General features: G+C 38.6%; 1 protein-coding gene across 7 annotated transcripts in view; it reads left to right on the top strand.

Annotated features, from left to right (window-relative positions):
• Positions 1-23,093, top strand: part of ZNF827 (zinc finger protein 827) — a 154,941-nt gene that overhangs the window by 5,758 nt on the left and 126,090 nt on the right. For 3 of the 7 annotated variants that reach the window (XM_086889328.1, XM_086889326.1, XM_086889332.1), the window contains exons 2-6: positions 120-286; positions 2,124-2,218; positions 4,391-4,536; positions 13,800-13,863; positions 16,579-16,650. The gene's annotated coding sequence lies outside the window, so the exon portion shown is untranslated. The remainder of the gene's footprint in view (positions 1-119; positions 287-2,123; positions 2,219-4,390; positions 4,537-13,799; positions 13,864-16,578; positions 16,651-23,093) is intronic. The other 4 variants (XM_086889333.1, XM_086889329.1, XM_086889334.1 and 1 more) reach the window with 3 other exon arrangements.

Raw genomic sequence — 23,093 nt, 5'->3', positions numbered from 1 at the left:
TAAATATATATTCCTGTCTCTGGATGTAGGGTTCAGACATTAAAATCAATGCCTGGGAGGTGAAAGGCTTCATTGCCCATAAATAACTCTTAAATTGCTCATTTTGTCTCCTCAAACAGCATATCAACAATGGAGGATATAATTTGGAAGATGAAATGTGAAAATACAAGTGCTGTGCTCACATGCTGAAGTTTCCTTAGCTGGAGGGAATTCTGGTGGAAACGGGGAATAATGCTGGATTACTGTTTTCACACAAAATGGATAAGAAGATTTTTCTCTTTTTTTGGTAATAATAAAGAAATATCTGTGATAATTTATCCCATTGTTGAATAACGGATACTAAATTACATGCTGTGTAAACACCTCAGGGTTATGCCAACAAACAGTGCAAACTTCCAGTTGGAAATTAGCAAATCAAGTGTGGGACAGGTTAGTCCAGAGAGGGAGGATCTGTTCTCACTTCTGCTGCTGAGCTGCTCTCAAATGTTGAGACAGGTCATGTCACCTTTCTGTGTCTCACCTTCTCCACTGTAAAACAACAAGAATGATGTATCTAAAGTGCTTTCAGATCAATGGATGAAATCTTTATGTAGTAAGAAGGTATTATTAAGATCCTAACGATGCCATGAGAGAAAATGATCAATAATTATTTATATTTTTCTTTGCTGTTTAGGAGGTATTTTTCTACTGACTGTATTTTCTCCAGTCAAATGCACAACAGCTGAGTGTTGTCACTGTCTTGATGAACATACAAGTCTTTTTGTATGTATAGTATATAAAGATGGAAAACAGGTTAAATTCTAGTATGTCATTTCTCTCAAGGCTGGAGGGCCAAAGTCAAAGGAAAATCTAATGATTTAATGCATGAGCAAGTGCTAAATCTATGCATTAATAAATTCTACAGGACTGTATATGCATACTTATACTGTATTTTAAGCTTGAATATTTTTATTCAAATAAAAAAGATTTCTTTCAAAAATTGCCCCGCATCAAGTAATCTATGTTTAAGGAATTGTGTAATTTTTTTTAAAGTAACCTCATTACTACCAGGCTACTTTTTCCTTTTGACAGTAAAGCAGAGTGCTTATCTTCCATATTTTCATAATGAAGGCTCCCAAGCACAGGATACTGTGGCAGATTTACAGCCTGTGAGCAGCAGAACTGACAGGCATTTTAATATGAAAGGAGATATGATGTCTTTAATGTACAGTGATGTCACTTCTAACAAGGTAGAAGCGTGCTTTTTGCACTACAATCACCATAAGAAGTGAAACCTGTCTGCTTCAGGAGTCACCTTTTAACCCAGGAAAAGGTCACAAATAATAGAAAAAAGACGGGACTCTGCTTACTCAGGTGGAAGGGCACTCTGACGTTGGAGGAGCAAGGCTATTGTGGATGTGCATTATCTCCAGGAAGCTGAAGCTACAAATAGTCTAGCTCAAGCTAACCTTGAGAACAGAAAAGGAAAGGATAATGAAAATCCTCAAGGGAGTGTTAAACTGAAAGCCAGATTGCCTGTTGACCACCCTTTTTCCTTTTATTCAGCATTGATTGGACCTAATAACTTGAAAGTGATATTGACAGCAATATAGTCCACCATTACCTGGACACATGATTATTTCATTGAGAGAAAGGACAGGAACCCAGTACCAAAAACCTATTTCATTCTACATTAGAACAGAGAATTTACTACTTTGTCTAGAAAATATTTGCCAGTGATTTTAAAGGCTGATTTAAAATGTGCATTTCTTAAATGCGCTCCCAGCTCCTGACTGAAAGCTTCTATCATGTCATTTTGAAGATGCACAATTCTTAAACATCATATACAAGAGCATAAGATTAAAAGGCCATAAAATAGCAAGAATTCTCAAGGTCCAATAAGTACATCATGTTAGCATTGGGCTGGTGACTTTGATTAAAGACAGGAAATTAAAATACATTGTCATATATATGGATACAGATATCTCCTCAAGAGAGTTGCTTCCTCCAAACTAAAATTTCAGAAAATCAACTTTGGATATTATGTCCTTTGATATTTTGGCAGTATGGTCTTGAAGGGATTGCAATAAGGAGTAAAAGAACAACATAAGAAAGAATTACTTTGTTTTCTGTTATCTTGGCAGGAATCCTGATTTTAAATGAATATGGTTTTCGGGAGGCTCTGAACCATCATGTGCTCCTAACCAGGGTGCTGGGGCATAGAAACAGTGGCAGTCAGGTAAGGTAAAACAAGGAGGAAATCACAGCATTGAACAATTAGTATAGTGTTATCCCCAACATGGTGCTCTCACGTCAATACAGCTGCATATCTGTGTGTCCTGTAAAATCAGAAATGATGGTTGACCTCATGAGGATGCCCATAATAATTCCACTGCTAGTCCTGTGTTCATTTGAATTTAATAGTTGTAGATTAGTATATTCTTAGAGGTGATGTGATTGGTTTTAATTTACTTTGAAACAGTGGTCTCCCTTACTCCCTCTTCAAAACAGAGGGAAGAGAAACTGCAAATTCAAGTTTGCATATAGAAACAATCAAGTCATATTTCAGTGGAAAATGTCAGAAATACTAGCAGTATCAGTGAATTCTTCTCCCCATTTTAAGTCTGTTATTCCAACAGCAAAGATACCTTTGGAAGATAAGCCCTATGTATGCTTAGAGTTATGATAATATTTTAATTATATTTTCCAAAAAGTAAAAATACTGGGAAATGAGATACAATGTGATACTGCTGTGGATCCACAGATCCCTATAAAAATAAATCTAATGTCATTAATGTAAGGTAATAGTTTGAAAGGCCCTGTAATAACTGTTAAAGGTCCCATGTCTGGAGAGGAAAGCAGCTTGACAGACACAAGTCATGAACTGCTTCACTTTCTATGCTGCCTTATATCTGTCAATATATTGGTTATGGAGCTGTGCCGAGGCCAGTCTCCAAAGGCAGACTGTCACATTTCTCAAAAGATAAAACATCCCTAAGGGTACAAAGAATTCAGGGACACAAGCTGATAGACAGGAGCAGCGCTGCGACTCTAACATTTTATGGCTGAGTTCAACGAGTGAGCCCTTTACCGGATAATTGAATTGATGAAAGGCTTACAGTTGCCCCGATTAAGCTTATTCCTTCTCCATATGTAAGACTCAGAGTAGTTTAAGCAAAAATTGAAGAAGAAATCTGGGAGAGAGACATTTATAAGCTCTTTGAAAATTGGTCTTGCATGAAAACTCACCATTTGTTATGCTACATGTGCTGTTTGTCCATACAAAGAATCCTGTTGTCCAAGAAGTGCTATTTGCAGCAGCCTTTTTTTTTTTTCTTCTAACTAAGGATTTGTAAATATTTTTAGAACATGTCTTGCTGCTTCATGACTCATTCCCCTTACGATCTTTGGTATTTTTCCCATTTGTGATCATGCAGCATCCCTGTGGCATATGGTCACCTGGGAAAGTATTATTAGGGAAGAAATTAAAGGATTTTAGCTATTTTTAACATTTCTTAGACTGAGATGTAGAAGAAGAGCCACATCAAAGCAACATTTTTCAATCTTCTATATTACATTAACCAGTCTCGTTTGTGCTTTCCATGATGAATCCCTCTATCGTAGCTTTATTCATAACTGAATTGAAAATTATCTGAGCAGTGAATTTTGCCTTTGCAATATGCTTGTCCAGTGCCAAGTCCAAGGGACCATTAGGCCCTATGATAATACAGTTTTAAAATAATTGTATATTGGACCAGGAGCTCATCATTTACTGCTGATGAAAGAGAACAGCCAGGAGATATTTAACCAAGTACTCACCAAGGTAAGGACTCACCTTCTAGTGTGATGAAAGGGAAAAGGAAGTATGATCTAATTCTTCCAGCCTAAACTTAGATTTAGCACCATGAGTATTAGCAGCAGGATGCCATGGTAGTGTGAGGGTACAGTCAGAAGCCAGACTTATTTTTTAGAGTTCAGCAGTAGATCATGTCCTGTGTGAAGTTATGAAAGTTATCATGAGATCTTTTAAATAATCTTAATAGAAATTAACTTCTATAAACACAACTTATTTATGAACACTACCTATGGTGAGCTACTACAGAACACTGCTAACTGATGTAATAACTTACAGATTTCAGATTTGTGACAGGACCTCCATACCCTGTCTTTTCACTCTGTCAGGTTTAAGGGCAATGACTGGAAATAGGACAATTTCAATTGCTTTTTATACAGTATTCCTATTGTCCTTCTTAAGACATTAAGGGAAAGGGGCACTCAATTTATACCTGAATATAATTAATCAATAGGATCAACAGGCTGGCAGACACTTATTTTCAACATAAACTCCATGGTTTGCCTGTACCAAAGCTTCTTTTTTTTTTAACATTTAATTTCCAAATTTCACCTCTAGAGACAGCAAGCTACCAAGAGAATCCAGTGCTGACATCTTGACTTGGCAGTGCCTATGGTTTCATTTGTTCTTGGCCTGCACAGTCAGACAACATCCTTGCCAGACCAGGACAGTCAGATGTACCCAGATAATCTGCACTAATCAGTGTGAGTCTCATATAAATAACTTGATATGGCTTACAAGTTACAACACTTGGCTAGTGTGCCTATACTCTCTCCCAAAATATGTATATGTATACGCTGAGTATTTTGATTAAAAGAAAAATTAGGGGGAAAATTATTTCATTCACAGTTTATTTTTATTTAAAATGTTTAGTGCAATATTTATATATGTTTAGTGCAATTATGTATTTACTCTCACAGGTTCATAAAATATTATACCATATGCTAAAATATTTATCTTTTTCTTTAAATAAGACTGGGTTATAACTGCAATTTTTTTCTTCTACCCAAACTGTTTTTGGATTCCTTCCACACATGTAACATTCACCATTCTGTTTGATTAACCAGATTGGTGAGAATATTTGATTTTTTTAAAGGACTTTCTCTTTATGGAGAATTAAAGGTCATAGCTGGAAAACTGGCCAGCCAAGCTCAGTCATTTCTAAGTATTTTGTTAATTTTTCCTGGTTAATGGTCCTTCCATTCCAAATTCAGAGTGTGCAGTTTCTTCAGACTTGCATTAAACACTCCTCAGAGCTAGAATCTCACAGTGGATAACGATAACCTATTTCCTTCAAGCACTGCAGCTCTATCTGTGAACTACTGGCATCACATGAAGATTGATTAAAGTTCTGCTGACACCTAATGTACACAAGAAAAAAAAAGTAAAAATTGCACTCTTTGCCTACCAAAGGATTGCCATCTCAAATTCTATCTGCTTGTCTCTGAGGTCTGAAATGGACTGATTCTGTTCATCAGTTAGGGTGCCCATGTTTAGAGCAACATCCCGAGGGTGATGGTAATGAGGGCCCACAGTCCTGGCTCCAGGGGAATACTTCAGTATTAACCTCAGTGCTGGGTCAAGCACTGTCCCCTTTAATGAGGAATGTTAGGCCTTCCCAGGCAGGTGCATCTTGAGCTGAAGTGTAACATAACCTCTTCTACCTTATCATGTCAGGTGACAAATTTAAACCACAGTGGGCTGAAAAAGACTTGCTCAGCACTACAGATAATTTAATTCCTCAGTCATCTTTTCTCTTTATCTCCTGTAGACATGCTCCAGACTATAAAACAATGACAGAAGCCATGTTCAGATAAACATAAACCTTATGAAGGTGTCCAGTGGGTTTTGTGCCCTTCACTTAGTTCACCTCTGTGAACAGCAGATTGGGGTGTTGTTGGTGAAGGGGGAAGGGATAAAGCCGGAGTGATCTGTGCTTCGGGATCCACCTGTCTGTATGACAGACCTCCTTCCAACGCCTCAGCAGCCTTTCCCTGCCTCATGTGCAGCCCATGGGGTTCTGTGGGGGGCTCTTGGTTGTGGATGGAGATATATTAGTTTAACCTAGCCCTTTTCTGCATGGTGTGATTTTGCCAGTCTCTGTTTCCTTGGAGTTTCTATTTTTAATATTATATGCATGTCTCTGGAAAATTGCCTGGTTGGGCTTATAATGAAAAGTTTCCTGGGAACCACCACCTTTTTTATCTGTTCACAATATAGTCACTAATAAAACAGGCTTGAAACATACCACATTTCTCTTCAGGTTTTGGAGGATAAAAACAATTTATTTCATTAGTCATCAGTCAGAGACCAAACAGCTCGTAGATTTAAAAGTGCTGAATCCAAGTATTGTAATTTATGGTTGGGAGGCATCATGATTCAGTCAAATATGCTCTTTTCCCCAAGAGTTATGTAAGAATTACCACTTTGATGTTTCTTTGGATCCTGGATAAGCCACCTAAACATTCTGTGACTCCCCTTTTATAGAAAGCGCATAATGGGACATATATTGTCATTGTAAAGGGCTTGGAGGCAGTGCCAGGGCCTCTTTGCTAGACTACCAAGAGCAGTGATCTTTAAGGCAGGACAGCAGTGAGATACAGAAATTGTCAGCAGTGCTTGTTGTTGTGGTGTAACCCGAGCCAGAAACTCAGCCCCACTCTCTCCCTCCCTCCTGGTGTGATGGGGGAGAGAATTGAAAGGGTAAGAGTGAGAAAATTCATGGGTTGAGAGAAAAGCAGTTTAATAGGTACAGCAAAAGCCACAGGTGCAAGCAAAGCCAAACATGGAATTCATTCACCACTTCACAAGGACGGACAAGTGTTTGGCCATGCCCAGCATATCTGGGCTCCATCACATGTAGTGGGGACTTGGGAAGACAAACTCCTTCACTCTGAACATCCCCCTCTGATTCTTTCTTCCCTAATTTTGCATACTGAGCATCACTCCATATGTTGTGGGATTATCTCTTGGGTCACTTAGGATTGGCTGTCCCTGCTGTGTCCCCTCCCAACTCCTTGTGCATTCCCCCCCAATTCTGGGGTGCCCCCTCACTGCTGGGGTGGGGCGAGAGGCAGAAAAGGCCTTGGCTCTGTGTAAGACCTGCTCAGCAAGAGCAAAAACATCCCTGTGTTATTAATGCAATTTCCAGCACAAACCCAAAACACAGACCCATATCAGCTAACTGTGGAAAAAACCAAACCCCCCAATCCAAAACCAGCACACCTGCTCTGCCAGGAGCATGGAGAGAAGCAAGTCTGTTGAACAGCTTCCGAGGCTACAGTAGCTTGGTGATGTCAGAGAGCACCCGTAGCCACTTGGCTATCCAGGATCTGACTTCTGCTGCCTCTGGATGGCCAACCAGATGTAGTGACCTGACACTCAGGAGAGGAAAACAGAGCTCTCTCCTAAGAGCTAAGATCATTAGAGGGTGTCTAAAGTGGAATACTTGTTACGACATTGATTTATGCAGTCTTTTAATTGCATTAAAATAGGTGTAGCCAGTTCGATGTTTGCAGTAGAGTAAGTTTTTATGAGGCCAGACTAATGAATGAGCCCCTCTGCACCCTCTGAAATGATTTGAGTCCCTCCCTTGTGTATAGATCGAAATTACACCAGCAGCCACAGCACAAGCGTGGCAGTGCCTGGAGAACAGGCCAGTGCAGAACCATCAATCAATGTCCTATTGATATACTAACAAAAATGGACTAGAAGTGTGTCAGTATTAAATGTTGCCCTGGTTTTATATGTGTGCATTTTTCTGGGGCTAATGTAATTTCAATGATATCCTCTATAATTAAGTATCATGAATAACCGTGTGTTTCATTAATTTAAAAATGTCTGGGAAATGTCAGTCATCTTTTTGTATATGGTACAATGGAGAGGGTTGCAGTAGATCCATATGGAGCCCAAAAGCCAGCTGAGAGAACTGGAAAGAAGTTTCAGTTAGTGAAGAGAGGTTCACAGCAAGAAAAATATGCTGATGCTGTAAACTTCTTCATTCTGATCCTCCTATTCCACTCAGGCATGTTAGAGACAGACCTCCACTGAAATCACTGCTGAAACTGAAAAGGATAAGCAATAGCTTTTTCTGACATGATCTATTCCTGGTAGCTGATGATTGATTTTAGACTTTTGAATAAATGCACCTACTTTTTTTCTAGTGATGGAATTATTTCTGGTGCATAAAAGTATTGCATTACATTGCCACATTTGTAGAGTGCAGTGGCAGCAATAGCTGTATTTCAGGTATCCTTAATCATTCAGGCCCAAGAAAAGAACATGCCTTTGAGCTGCCTGAGGGACAGCATGATTGGCATCAAGGAGGAGCACACCTCCTGTCCAGGCTGTGGTCCCGAGGTCAGTGAAAAGCTGGTGCTGATCAATGGCCACCCGAACACATCTGTCAATAATAAAGGAAGTCCATGGCAGGAGAGGGCTGTGCCTCACACCACAAAGTGGAGCTTGTTAGCAGCAATGCTGTGCCCTGAGTGGACAAGGCATGGGCTAAGGAATAAGATGGCTTCCTTTTTTAGGGTGATAGAATGCAATTGTTTGTCAAAACTGGTGGGCTGTGCATTGTTATTTTATAACAGCAGTGTAAAGTGTTCTGTGTGTTATGATTATGTTGTGTAACGCTAGAAAAAGTACAGAGCTGGCAGCTAAATTTGTTTTGCTAACTGTAACCTTTACTGTGATCCAAGAAGTGTTTATCTTGCCCCACATCAGTACTTTATTCACCATAAAATGACTCCTTTGCTATGCAGAATTACACATAAGCACTTTTTCTTTCTTCTGCACCTATACAATACTTTGTGGAGAGCAATGTCAGCAGTGCTGTAGGAACAGGATTCAGGAGTGACTGATACCTCCTCTTACCTCTGCTGCTGTAATTCTGACAGGCCTGATCCAAATCCACCGGAAGTTTTTACAAAGTCTTCCATTTGTTTCACTGATCTTTGCAAGAAGTCCCAAGAGGCGTTTGTCAGCCTTTTAGAGAAGAATTGTCAAATAATGGGAGTCTCACTTTGGTCAGTCAGGGGCTGATCCTTAAATGCTGGTCTCCAAACTTTTTGGCTCATATACCCCTATCAGCAGAAAAATACACTCCCACTCTATGTACAATCAATTATTTATTTATGAATGATATACATGTGCTTCTCTACTAATTTCTAAGTATTATAAAACATGTACAAAGTATAAATTTAAAAAAGGATGAATTGAAAATTAAATAGATTAAATGATTTTTTAAAAATTATTTATCAATGAGGCACACATAAAGAATGTCTTCTTTCATCCCAGTGGTCTGTCTTGTGTGTACCCTACTTTGGAGATATCATCTTAAAAAGTCCATTCATTAGCAACTGGCATGAATGCCATGGTAGTGGCAACTTAACATCATCTACCACCCATAAGTTATCTATATACAACTTCTTGTATTTGCACCTCTGTTTGGAAACCACTTATTTATGTCACTCACAACTTTGAACACTTCATACTATTGTCTATGGCAAAACCCATTTATAAAATGAAAAAAAGCCCCAGGGAACTTAAGAAGGTTACATACACTACAGGGTTTTTTTGAGAAGGTAACTAAAGGACTGCCACTACTATAAGCCTTACAGGCTTCTAAACACTGTAGCATTTGGGTTTCCTGGACAAAAAATATCCTGGGCAAGCTATGGAGATTAGTAAATGAGCCTGATATTACCCTTTTACATCATAAGAGTGATCTCATAGTTATCATAATTTTAGTTATGGTGCCAGAACCACGCTTCTTCCACAAACTAAATGTTTCAGCAGAGAATTGTAAGAAAGAAAGGCTATGTGTCAGATTATGGTTTAACTAAGGTTGAGCCAAATTTTGGATTCAGCCGTTAAAGCAGATGCGATCAGCCCTGGTTGAAATTCAGCTTTGTCTAAAAATCTGCTTTCATTTTGCTTTGATTTTTTTCCCCTAATGGCCATTCATTATGGATGTGAACTTTCCTTCTCTGTCTGGATATGCATAAATATTTTGAAGCTTCTGTTTGCTGATTCCCATTATGTTTGAACTCTGCTTATTGGGGCCAAGTTTCATCAGGTTGTCTCTCTTGTACTCCTGGCTCTTGAGCTGGTTCCACCAGAATGCTTTTGTCACAAAGAATTTTCATGTTGCTTGACCCTATTTGCACATACTCTTGTCCCTTAATTTTCCTCCTCAGAGCATATTATTAAGTATATCAGAACTAAATATGATCATTTTCAATAAGAAAACCCTAAATAAAATTAATTCACACCATTATTAAGATATCTGAAAAAAAAATCACAATTATTTTATGAAAGGCACAATTTCCAGATGTACAAAAATATTCAACATGCTCAAAAGCTGCTCACCTAAATGTCACTCTGAAATTTTGAAATCTCTTTCATAGTTATCTTTCCCTTCTCTGTTTTATGGCCTTGAGACAGAGAACATGTCAATTTAATGTCTACATTAAAATGTAGCATGTCTACATTGAAATATTCAGTTACTATTGGCCACTGTAAAACCAAATGATCACTAACTTCCTCAGATCTTGCCATTATAGCGAAATCATTACCATCCCGTCTCTTTTTGGAAGGAAACATTGTTTTAGGTGAACATCCTAAGGCAGTACTTAAAAGTGGATTTTTTCCTCATTTTTAAAATATACCACTTATATTGCATGAAAATTAAGTAATGTAGGGAAAAGAGGCACAGCTCTGGGGTGTCATCACCATGTTAACATTGCCATAACCACTTTGGTCAAAAGGGATAAAAATGTTAAGATAGTATAAGACACCACAGAATATTCAGTCCCAACACCACGCGAGAAGTCACTGAGTTAACATGAAAAGTTTCAGAATGAAAACTCAGTGTAAGAAGCCCGTTGCAATAAAGGGTTGGAAACATTGTCCCTTGCTACTTGCAATACATTCAGGGGAGAAGAGCTGGAGTCTGTCCCAGACTATCCCAGTCTATCCCACCATCAGTTCAAAAAGGAGTTCTCCACTCCTTAGAGGGGAGTGCAGTAGAAATTAACTCAGTAATGCTGTGTCTTCTGCTGTCACAGGAACTATGTCATCATACTGGATTTCATCTACCAAGTCCATGTGGTGAGTAATTCATACAACAGCAGCTCATGGGAAGGGTGGCATTTAACTGTTACTGGTTTATTCATGGCTGGAACAGAGCTTACCTAGAAGGTCACTTCAAAAAAATCACCCAAGCAGAAGTGGAAAAAAAAAGTTTTGCTTAGGTAAAATTAATAAAACAAATTAACTCAGAGCTGTGCATTTTGGAAGAAGGCAATGAGGGGTCTCTGCCAATTCTAGAAGGGCAGGGAATCCTCATTTAAAATATTTTTTTCATGTAAGTATGCGTGTGTGTATTTTATACGTGCAATATATATATTTGTGTATGTGTTTATAATAAAAGCACAGCATTTACATAGTGGGCAGTAACATCCAGTTAGTGCTGACTTATAGGTTACAAGAAGAAAGTGAGCAGGTGACTTGCTCCTAGCAATGCCAGAGTTGTACCTTTGTCAGCCTGGACTATTTCAGCAGCAGTTTACTGTCACTGCCATCAGGGTCAGCAGATCTCAGATTTTATGGGCTACCTATTTTTCATTACACACGTATTTAGAACCATTACCACACAATAGTCTTTTTAATTTTAAAAGCACTCTATAATTTTAGTTATACATGTAACATTTACACATAAATAACCTTTGCATCTGAATCTAGGTCAGCTTGTTGTCTCTGTCAGGGAAATAATCCCTAATACTTGTTTATGTCAGATTGAGGAAACTGATCTTAGCCACCTTGAACTGTTGCCTTTGAAGGCACAGCTTGTCAAGTCTTCCTGACTGCAAAAATCTGACACAAAAGAAGTACCTCTGGCAAGTTGATTGTATTTATCCATCTTTCAAGCAGTTGCCCAGCCTGTGGATTTCATCTCTTCCTCTGCAGGAGCATTTTGCAGTCAATACATACCTGCAGGACGTGCAGGTATAGAACTGGTGAAGACTCACCAGGTTCCTGTACCTGAAACCACACATATTTAAGTATGACAGTGGACACACTGAAGTAATTGTGACTATTTGCATAACTTAAGGCAAATGTTTTCAGATTTGGGACTGTGCTGGCTTGCATCAAGTTTAATACTACAGAAGCAATAGATTAGTTTGATTCCACATTTTTTAAGTGTTGAATTGTGTAATGTGAAATGCTTAGAACAAAAATTCTTGAATTGACTTGCAATAATGCATGGAAGAGTTCATGCAACATCAGTCAGAATAAGGAAAAATAAACCCCACTGATAATCATTTAGTAAAAAGAAAAATAAACGCAGAAATAGGAGTTTATTCCAGTTCATCATAACCAGATGTGATCTATAGTGTACCATACTTTCCATTCTTAAAAAAAAAAATAATTATAGGCTAGATAAAATTCCATTACTATTGTTGTTTCCAGTACCAGAAATATGTCCTTGATTAGATAGCTTCAAATCACAAACAGTAATATGCATTTTCCTGCCACCTGCAAATACAAACAAGACTGTGTTAGGACCAAACTGGAACAGGAATTACTATATTTGCACAGACAAATGCAATTACATTATGAAATAATAGATTTTTCTAATTATTATTCTCTCATTATTTTTTTCTTTTTTTACCAAATAAGCACAGCATTAGGAACATATAAAAATTCTTCATTAATTTCAATTTAATACTTTTTCCTATTTTTTTTTTGCAATGGTTTGGTTTATTTCTTCTTAGTCAAAGTGGTTTGAAGTGGTCCCAACTTCCCCAGAAGTTGATGTCATACATTAACATGATTCACAAATTATGTTAAACAAGACACATACGTCTGTTGTTTAAAACTCAGCTAGGAGGGGGATGTTAGTTCCATCTATGCAGTTTGCATTTGTGCCATCTACATTTCTGCTGATGCCGCAACAGAAGGGGGAAAAAGCCCCCAGGTTTCTGACATTTTACAGGCAATTGCAAAATTCTATTGCTATTTAGAGGACATCTGGATTAAGACAAGAATTTTTCATCCTGGACTTTCAGTGGCATGTGGAGTGCACCCTGAAGTATGAAGGATGGAAATAAAATGGAAATACTTTCATAAGGAATTACTGCTTCTGAAATGGGAAAGCTTTGCATAAGTTTGTTGACATTTGGTGGATTATTTCTGTGTCTGTCTGAGGCTGTCTACACTTCAGAATTTTCCACTATTGCTAGTCTGAATGTGGAACTAGCAGAGCCTCAACTGTAGACAAGCCATGTGTGTCCTTACCAAGAGATAACAACTTTTTTCGGAGCAGATTTGGATGCCACAGCAATATGAATGACAGCATCTGCAGGTACATGAGAAGCCTGAGCTAAGCAGGCAGGCAAACTGAGTACCTCTCTTCAGGCACTTCTTTCTTTTGTGACAGTAGCCGCTGAGAAAAACCTTGTCACATGGGAAGACAAGGTTAATGTGCTCTGAAACAGTATATCTGCTTCATGTGAGTAGAAATACTTGTACAGAAGCTGGGTGAATAATTTAAGGATTCCTGGCCAGCTGGTTAAGGGAGAATGGGAGAGTCCCTGGAGTGTGACCAGGCCTGTGGCTGTCCATGCTGCCCACCTACAGCCTTCTGTCTTCTCTGGTGGACCAGAGCTCACACCACCAGGACAATGCTTGGGACAGCAAAATCATGTGAGGTGGATGTTCTTGGCTATCTGAGTTTCCTCTTTGATTGTGAAGGACATAACTGTGTGTATCTGACCATGCAGGGTGTTTGCCACACCATCAATTACATGGCGGTAGAGTGATATACCTGTGACAACAAATAACCCATCCAGGCTTCCCATGCAAAGAGCTGTCTCTAAGTGTCCTGCTGTCACTTAGGAGCAGGTTCTGTCCTGCAGATCTGTCTGGTGTTCTTATGTGCCTACTGTTTGTCTCCAAGGTGCAGCTGCGTCTGGAAAGAAGCAGAACAGACCCCTAAAGCTCAGTCTACTCTTCATACCTGGGTGAGTAGCAGCTTTGGCCATTGACACCTGAAGGTACAGCTAAAGAAGGGTCTTCAGCCGTATTTCTGGATAACCCCTTCAGCATGTCTTATGATATTTGATGTTTCCACAGTCTCCAGTTCTTGGAGCTACAGGAGAATGTACAAATATCCATTTCCTTGCAGAGGTTCAGGTTACACAAGCTCGTGGGTTTGTAAGCTGTCTGAGAGGTCAAATCCAGTCAAATGCTTGTGTGGCTTATCTTGTATTAAATATTGCAGTAGTCATCTTATCTATCTGAGAAAGGTGAAGGGTTCAGTGACCCCAAGACTTGAATGGTGGTGCCAGAGAGTCAGGGAATTTTTCAAACTTGCTGTATTATGCTTATCCTCTTACAGTCTGACTTTTTTTTTTAAAGGTGGTGTTAAAGACTGCAATACAGTTAAAAAGATACAGTTAAAAAAACCCCAACAATCTCTGATTGTATTCATTTTTAAGCCTTGCTTATGCTCTGATACTACAAAGCACTGAACACCTCAGGTAAAAGGGATTTTAACTTCTGTGGGCTTCGGTGGGAATTCTTGTACTGTATGCTCAGAAATCGGAAGAGAGGGATCTTGAACAGAGTTTAGAAATGTCTTTGGAGCTCACTCATGACACTCACAACCTTACCCACAAGGTCATTATTTTTAAGGGCTTTTACAGCTCTCAGCTCCCATAGCTGTGGTAACATGAGCATATTTGCTATCATTATACAGATAAACAAATGTCTAATCTTTGTGGCTGAGAAAAATGTAGAAACATTGAATCCATTTATCTCAACACCAGTAAACCAGACAGATGACTGAAATATCACAGGGTTCTGAAGTACAGTAATTCTTAAAACAAGCTCGTGGGATTTTTTTATGTGTTTAGAATTATCAATCCTGGCATTTTCAGACTTGTTTCCTGTTACCTCATTGTGTTTCTTATTTTAAGTTTTAAACAACAAAATTCCTACATCTCTTTGCACATGGAAGTAAGCTAATCCTCTAAAAAATTCTGAGACCAAGACTGGTGTGTCCTGGTTTTTAGTGGGTGGCTTGCTGGGCCACTACTGGCCCTCTTAAAGATGATTCTAATGCTGCTGTGAAAAGGCTTTCATTGACTGAAGAAATCCTGCTATGTACTACAATATTTTGATGTTCTCTCTATGTCTTCTGATACATTCAAAGAAAATTCACAAGTTGATCCCACAAATAGTGGGATCAGCTTAGTATAAGAAGCACCTTCCCTATGAACCCTGAGCTACTTTTTCATCCAGGCTCTTAATATGCTTAAATGATGAGCAGTATTTTTGTTCAAAGCTCTTGGCTGTTCTTTCTGGACAGAAGCTCTCTAATTCCTTAAAACTTTTCCAAGCAGCTCTTCTAAATAACACTGATACACACAAAAAAAACCCTGCTTTTCTGTTTATTTGCCTGGAGTGTGTAATCTGAAATCTGAACAATGTAATTTATTATCAGTATCTGAAGTGGATTGCTACAGCTTCCCCCATGTATTAATAGCTGTAGCTATTATTTTCTAAGGAAGGATGTCGTGGGCCCTTCTTGTGATATAAGCATTGCTGCTAACTGGGTATCTGGCTGGAAAGGATGATAGTGTCCCCTGCTATTATACATCTAGTGAGCTCACCTTTAAATATCTGTCTCTATTCTCCCCTTTGGGCATTGTTCCAGTCACTTTTTGGCCTTTTTATTTTAAAGAAAAATCTCGTCCATATGGTCAGAGGAGGAAGTATACTTGCCCTCAGATTCACTTAATGCGTGCTTGTTCTGTATATTTTGGAACTGGACTTCCATTGTGCAGGAGAGGAAAAAATAGCCATCTTCAATGAAAATCTAAATTAGTAGCCTGCATGCATCAAACAAGAATAAAAGCCCATGCTGGAGGATACAGTAGATCTAAATATGCATGCCCTGATTCACATAGATAGCCAAACTCTTTCAAACAGAAACATCATTTGACCTATGAAGTAATTAAAGCCATGATTATGGGGAGGGCAAACACCACAGTTCAGGCTGCAGCCGGACTGCTTTCCATTAATAGAAAGCTCTGTTATTCCCTCCCCCCACACACATATTTATCTCACTTTTAAAAATTATGTTGGCTGCAAAATTCCTGTCTGTGCTGAAGGCATAGCAGAATGTTTCTGCAATTTTTTTTTAAAAGTTGGTGCTTGAGTTTCCCAAGTTATCTGATTGTAGTTTTTGTTCCTCTACTATCTGAAAAGAGTGGCTCACTTCTTCTTAAGTCTTGCCATATAAATCCAGATTTTTGAGGAAGATAGATTGGCTTAATGAAAACTTATTTCTTATGTATTCTAGGTAATTCTGAGACCAGTCTCCCACACACCAATACCAATATGGCTTTTTCTGCTGGATTAAGCAGAAAGAGCAATACAAGCTGAAATCTGGGAAAACCGTGAGAGGAGTTTTTTGTGGGGTTTTTTTCCATACAACTTGTAATTAACTCATTGCTACAGGATTTTATGAATCTCACTTTTTTGTATATATTGAAAACGTAATCAGACAACTTAATGAGAATAAAACCTATCAGGGGCTTTCAAATATGCAGATAGTAACTCTCAAAAGAACATTAATAAAAATTATCCCTGAATCTTAGATCACTAGGAACTATAGGACCGTACTGAGGATGTGTCACTGCATGTTTGCCACTTCTTATTCATTTCCTTAGGCATTTGTTGTTGCTGGAAGAATGGTACCTGGTGGCCTGGACCTTTGACTTGATCACTCTGGTTAGTCTGAGGTATGTCAACAAAAAATTAACTTTGACTCATAGGTTCATATTCTATGATCACTTTTGACAATTGGAAGCACAAGGAACATGGTTGTATTTTCAAATTCTGGGGTAAAATATATGGACACCTAAAATGTGATCTGAAACTTTTGCATTATTTGAGGGAATACTTGGTCAGAATAAGAGCCTGAAGTACCAGGAACAGAGGAGAAGCATCATAGGTTAGGCCTACATCCTGCACAGAAGCTCATTTGTAAATGGTGCCTCTCTCTCCACTTAGGACAGCTATAAAATCAAGCTAATAATGTTTATACTTAGTTCTGGAAGGAGCTTTGAGAGCTAGAAATAAATGCTTACTCTGCAAATGCAAAGATTTATTTTTTTACATGGAGTGATCGTAACTGAGTAAAAATGGGAAGAGGATCAAAAACATTTGGAAGACTCAAGATTACAAATGACTGTCAGTGACACTAATTTTCCTAATGTTTTAGCTGCTTTCATATGTCCTCTAGGGAGGCTAAGATGCATTCAAGAAAAAGCTCTGGCATTATGTGCCCTAACTTTTTGATGCCTGGCACCTGATGTGCAGTTCCTAACCTTAAGTTAGGTGCAGCATTTCTGGCTGTGTGAATATTGAACATTTTGCCAACAGGAGAGCAATGGAGTTTCTTCAGAACACTGAGCTTGAAGGCAAGAACCCTCTGATAGGTGGAAATTAAATTTTCAAAGGAGCAAAGACCTTGCTGTTAGGCAGATTTTGCTGGGATTTAAAAATACATCTCATTTTAGGCAGCTATTTCTTTGTTTTGGGGAGATTTATCCCCAAAACTTCAGACATAAAAGATCTTTGCAAACCCCCATTTTATAATAAATCCTGTGTAATAAATACTGACTCTGGCTTTAAATTAAAATGGAATAATTTATTGCTAGAGTTGACTATTCCCCTTGAAGATGTCCAAAGAATAAACTGGGCATCTTCAAGGCCTGTTAGGGCAATGATGGATGAGGAGAAGGCTGGCTGTGAGGCAGCAAAGCTGACCACAGCAAGGAAGAAGTGTGATGATTACACCTTGGCCAGCCCCTGCTGCCCTGACTCCAGGCTGTTCTATGGAAAGATGTGTAAGGACAGAATGAGGATTTTGAAGAAGCTGAGATACTGAAACTCAGCAGCCTGGGACCACCCCTGCTGTAAATGGCAGCATCTGGGAACCAGCAAACTCATCTAGACACAAAATCAATATTTAGTTAAAATCCATGATCTTTCCACAGGTTTTGAAGGCCAATACAATAGTGGGGTCCAAGAACTGGCTCTGAGAGTGCAATGCTTTAATACAGAGGTCCAATTAAAATACCCTGGAAGCCTGGCACTGCCTCATGGAATGGTTAATCCATCTTCCCTTTCTGCCTCTGCTGTTCCTGCACATTTGAACTGTCATATCCTTTCTCCATTATGTAATAGCCTAGAGGTCACACATGTTCCTCTGCTTTGAATAATACATCTCTATGAAGCCTCAGTATCTCTGTTTGAAAATTTATTTCTTTCATTTTAATATTTTATCAATTTTGTCCTAAATGGATGACCTTAACTGGTTGCAGTTCATTTCATTTTTTCTCTGCTTAAATATTTTAAAGGCTCCAAAGTACAAACATCATTCATGCGGTGTGTAACAAAAATGCTCAGCTTGAGCTTTGGATTACTTAATTGTAATTGTCAAGCTATTATTAAAATTGATTTTTTTTCCTTTTTTTCCTTTTTTTCCTTTTTTTTCCTTTTTTTCCCCTCTCCTTTTCCCATTTCTAATGTTGTTTGTCACATCCTTTATGTTGGTATTTAACTATACTTCAGTGCTTATAGAAGAGCTATGCAATCCATTAGGACCATTATTTGTGGACATCAGATATTAGTTGGCAGTAGTCAACAGGCAAGAGTCAAAACCACCCTGCAAGGGGGAAAGGCATTGCATTCAGAAAATACCTCAGTAACATAATTGATCCAGTACCAGATACAGTATTTAGTGTTAGGTACAAGTTGAGCTTTTTGCCCTATGTTTGGAGAAAAAAGAACCAGAGTTATATTTTATGAGCTGGCCATCTTGATGCTGCAGCCAATCTGGATTTCATTAAGCTGGAAAGGGGTTTTATTTGAATGGTAAATCATCGCAACACACACATATGCACCAGGAAATAAAAGGAGTTAACAAATACCTGGCAGTCCTAGCTCTGAAATGAGTAGTGCAGTTAGAGAGGTGTCATTTTGGGCACATAAGGTTCTTTGTAAGAGTAGCAGTCCTAGCCTTTCTCAAGCCTCTTTAGGTAATTAAATCCAATCTTCATAAATTTCAGTATCATTTGGCTTCCTGTCCTGAGCAGGTTGATGTCACTACAGGCAGCTTCACCCTGACAGTTGCTGAGTGCCTGGTCTCACTGACCCTTCTGATGTGTAAAATGCTTTGGGTTATTTAGATGTGAAAGGCAGTTAAAGCTAGTAAGCACAATTTGATTTAATGATTGTTATTCTGCACTTATACTATGAGAGAACAAAACTAAGATATCTGCACTTTACACTGTGGCATTTTGATTAAAAATAGGAATAACAACACTGAAGGAATCTGACTCATGTCCTTGAATGATTTCAACATAACTGTAGCTATTCTGCATTTGCAAAATATAAAAATCTGTATACAATCCCTTTTTGGTATTTAAGACTTTTGATTATGTGGGACAGGTCTATATTTATGCTGGTTATTATCTTTCTCATTTTCTTCTATCTTGCTTTTGTTCAGTACTAGTCTTGCCCAGCTGTAACTGTTGGTAAGACCTGGAGTCATGTTTCATTTCTGACATCTCTGTGTCATATTACAGTGACATCACCTGTCTTTTGGCTTGGCTATGCAGTATCCCACACCAGGGAGACACATTAAATCCTTTGCCTCCCCACTAAGTCCCTAACTGCCATGTTGAGGACAATATGAAGGAAATGGCACCACCTCTCCTGCACTGGCTGGAGGGTTTTGTTTTACCTGGTGCTGTGTCACCGCAACAGATGCCATGCAGGTCACTGAAAGCAGGAATCTCTGTGCCTCCATGTGTACAAATGGGGACATCTTGTTTCCAAGTGTGATTCCTGGGCTGTGCACAGAGGTGGAAACGAGTGAAAATGAGTGAATGTATAAGCAGGTTGCCTCTTGTTTTCTCCTGGGATGGAGATCTGGATCCTTGGACACCAGCCAAAACATCCTGCCAGGTGTTTTTGTGGTAATCCTGTTTTCCTCCAAACAATAGAGTAGATGTGTTATAACCAGAGCAAATGCTTTGAATAGTTCTTTAAAGGACACTTGAAATACTTCTTGCATATTTTTCTGCTCTGTACAAACAGCTCTCCTGGTTTCTGAGGAAGCTCCTGAATGTAAGTAGCGTTGCCTCTGTAACTACAGGAGTTTCCTAATTCAGGTGGTGTGGCAGGTAAGGTTATCTTGCTTCAACAGGGAATGTGTTAGTATAATCCTTCAGAAAGTTTTTGCAAACACATCCTCCTCATCCCTAATTATATAATTAAAAAGTATAAGCATTGAAAATCCTTCTAAATACATACTTAAATCCTAAAGGATCTCCTTAGACTGGAGTATTACATGAGATAGAGAGCTTAGCAATGAGTTGTACTAAGGCCTGATACATAACAGCAATTATGAGCATGTTCACTTTATTAACCAAATATCAGTAGTTGTGCTGTGAACAGTGCTTCTCATACTTAAATTTAAGCGGCTTTAATGTACTTGCAAACTGTGTTTCTGTGTAAGTCAGACAAAACATGAGGGAAAAGAGGAATGGGATGTACAAGGAGAAGACTGAGGCACAGAGGCAAAAGAAACAGAAACAGTTCAGTCTGATTCTAGTATCTGCTATTCAGTAATAGTCAGGCACAGATTCCCAAAATACTGTAAGGAAACCATGGCATTTCTCCAGAAGCAGATTTCCCTGGGAAATCTGTCACTTTGGCCAAAGTGAGCACACACTGCTGCTCTTTACCTCAACAGGGTAAACATCCTCATGAATAACAGTATTTTTTGTGTGACTACAGCTGCTCTTTTAACTCTCTGCATAAAGACCTGCATTTGGGGAACTAAAGGTTATGAATTCAAATCCCAGTTTCCATTTCCAGATGCATGTATACATTTGGCTGGAAACAATGCTGGCTGTCTGGATGTATACAGCCACGGATCATTGCAGCAGCCCAAGTCAATTAGCCTTGGTGACACTCTGGTGTCCTGTGGAATAATTTTATTGATACTTCAGGGGATGTTGTCAGAAGGATGGCACTGAGAACTACAGGACACAAGGGGCAGGTCCAGCAAAATAACCACCTTAGGCACAGGTTTCCAAACACCTCTGTGTTTACAGACACCTGAACCTTTCTGCATTTCCTGGGTCTCTCTTGGGAAATACAAAGGATCACAATTAACCTTTACTTATTACCATGCACAGGAAGCAATAGGGGAGCCTCTCAGGTGACACATCTCATTTGAGCATTCCACTGGTGTCTGCAATCATGGATGTGTCATGGAAATCAAGGCAGGGAAAGCTGAGCCTCCTAATTACAATGTATATTTACAGGCCCCATTTTTATTTTAAAGGCAGTAATACACAGTAGTCTTCATTTTACCTGTAATGTAGAAGTCAGGCTGGTATGAGATAAATCTCCTGTCATTCTTCAGTCCTCCCATTTCACTGGAGGTTACCCTGTGAAGTAACAAAAGACAGCAAGTGTTTACATCAGCAACTAAGTATTTTGGGGATTTTGGGTTGGGTTGGTTTTTTTTGTTGATTTTTTTTTCTTTTACATTTTTCTATTTTCTTTGCCCCAGGACCACTAATGAATCTCTCTTAAGAAATGCTGAAATTTTGTAACATTATTTCTTTCTTCTAGATTTAAATTAAAGAGACCTCCTGTCTGGTTGGTTGGTTGGTTGGTTGGTTGGTTTTTGGTTGTTGGGGTTTTTTTGCCTCGCCCCTTTTGGGAGAGAAAAGGTGCACTTGATGAACACCTTTTATTTGCTTTTTAAAATTACTTGAATTTTTAAAAAAATAATAGGTTATTAATGTCTGTCTTTAAAATTTGTGGTTTTAATTTCTCTCTAATGAAAGCACAAGGTTTTTTAACCTTAACTCATGGTTCTGTGTTTTCCTTGGTATTTTAGCTTTTTCTCCCCAGAAAGTAGTATAAGAAGTATAAAATGGCATATTTTCTGAATACATGAGAATCACTTTTTTTTTTTTCTTTCAATTGTCCCTCCTTCTCAGTTTTCAAGTGTAGAAGAAAGTTTTTGTTTTACAGAAAATTTCAGGGAAATAATAATGATTTTTCTTCCTCTCCTTCCACTGTAATTACCTTTCCTTCTCAATGTTTTTCACTGAGGACTCAATTTGTGACATTGCACTTTGTTAGGAGCTGAAATTAGTGCAGAAATTAAGTGTTAGACATTAGGGAGACCTAATGGGAGACAAAAGCAGAGAGTAAAATTCGAAGAAAAAATCCTTGATGGAGAGAGCTAAAGATACAATCATGTTGTTACTATTAGACACAACTTGGAAAGAAATTGAGAAAAAAATGTAGCATAGAATAAAATTAAATGAAAACAAGCACTAAACCATACCACAGTCCAAGCATGAATTAAAAACAAGACATTGTCCTTAAAAGCTTAGTATTGTACAAGTTTTGATAATGAATTATGTGCAGAGACAAGCAAGGCAGTTTTTCTATTTGACAGTCCCATGCAAGCCTCATTTGCAAGGATGTGCTCAGCTGTGGGGCCCAGGTTTGAAAATTACCTTAGTATGTTGGGAAAAGTTTAGTTGACAGCAACAAAAATCTAAAAAAGTTGAAAAATTGGGTCTTTGAAGAGAGACTTAGAAATTTAGTCGTGGTTCAGCTAGAAAAAGCAAAGCTGAGTGACACGCAATAATTTTAAAAATAAGTAAAAATATTTGTTAGAAAGAAAAGAGGACTTGGACTTGCCAATGAAAAAGAACAGTCCAAATTGTAGATTTAGGTGAAATATAGCTCCATCTGAGGGTTGTGCCAGGGAAAAACAAGTAGAATGCTAGAGGTAAGTGGAATGGGGTGAGGGTCTGTGGTGGCAGTCAGCTTCTGTCTTTCAACTCAAGCAGGCAAAGAAGAGCACCATGAGTTCAGCTTGTGGGGCAGGAGGAGAGCAGCAGTCTTGCTGTGGAATTTTTGTGCTGGTACCCCAAAGTTGTCCCTAGCCTGTAAAATCTAATTGCCTCCTTTTCCTTCTTATGAATCCATGGGAGAGCAAGGCAGTTTTCAGCAGGTACAGTTTGACTCTGGTCCCATTTTATTTCTGTAGTAGAGGTTGTCAAGGACTGCAGAAATGGCTGTCCTGGTATGGTTGAGCTGAGATGTGGAATCTCTCTAAGAAGAATTTAGACATAAT

The sequence above is a fragment of the Cyanistes caeruleus genome, chromosome 5, assembly GCF_971803275.1.
Source record: "Cyanistes caeruleus chromosome 5, bCyaCae1.hap1.1, whole genome shotgun sequence".
Classification (NCBI taxonomy): domain Eukaryota; kingdom Metazoa; phylum Chordata; class Aves; order Passeriformes; family Paridae; genus Cyanistes; species Cyanistes caeruleus.
Note: the sequence above shows the minus strand (reverse complement) of the source record. Positions and strands in the feature narration are given on the sequence as shown.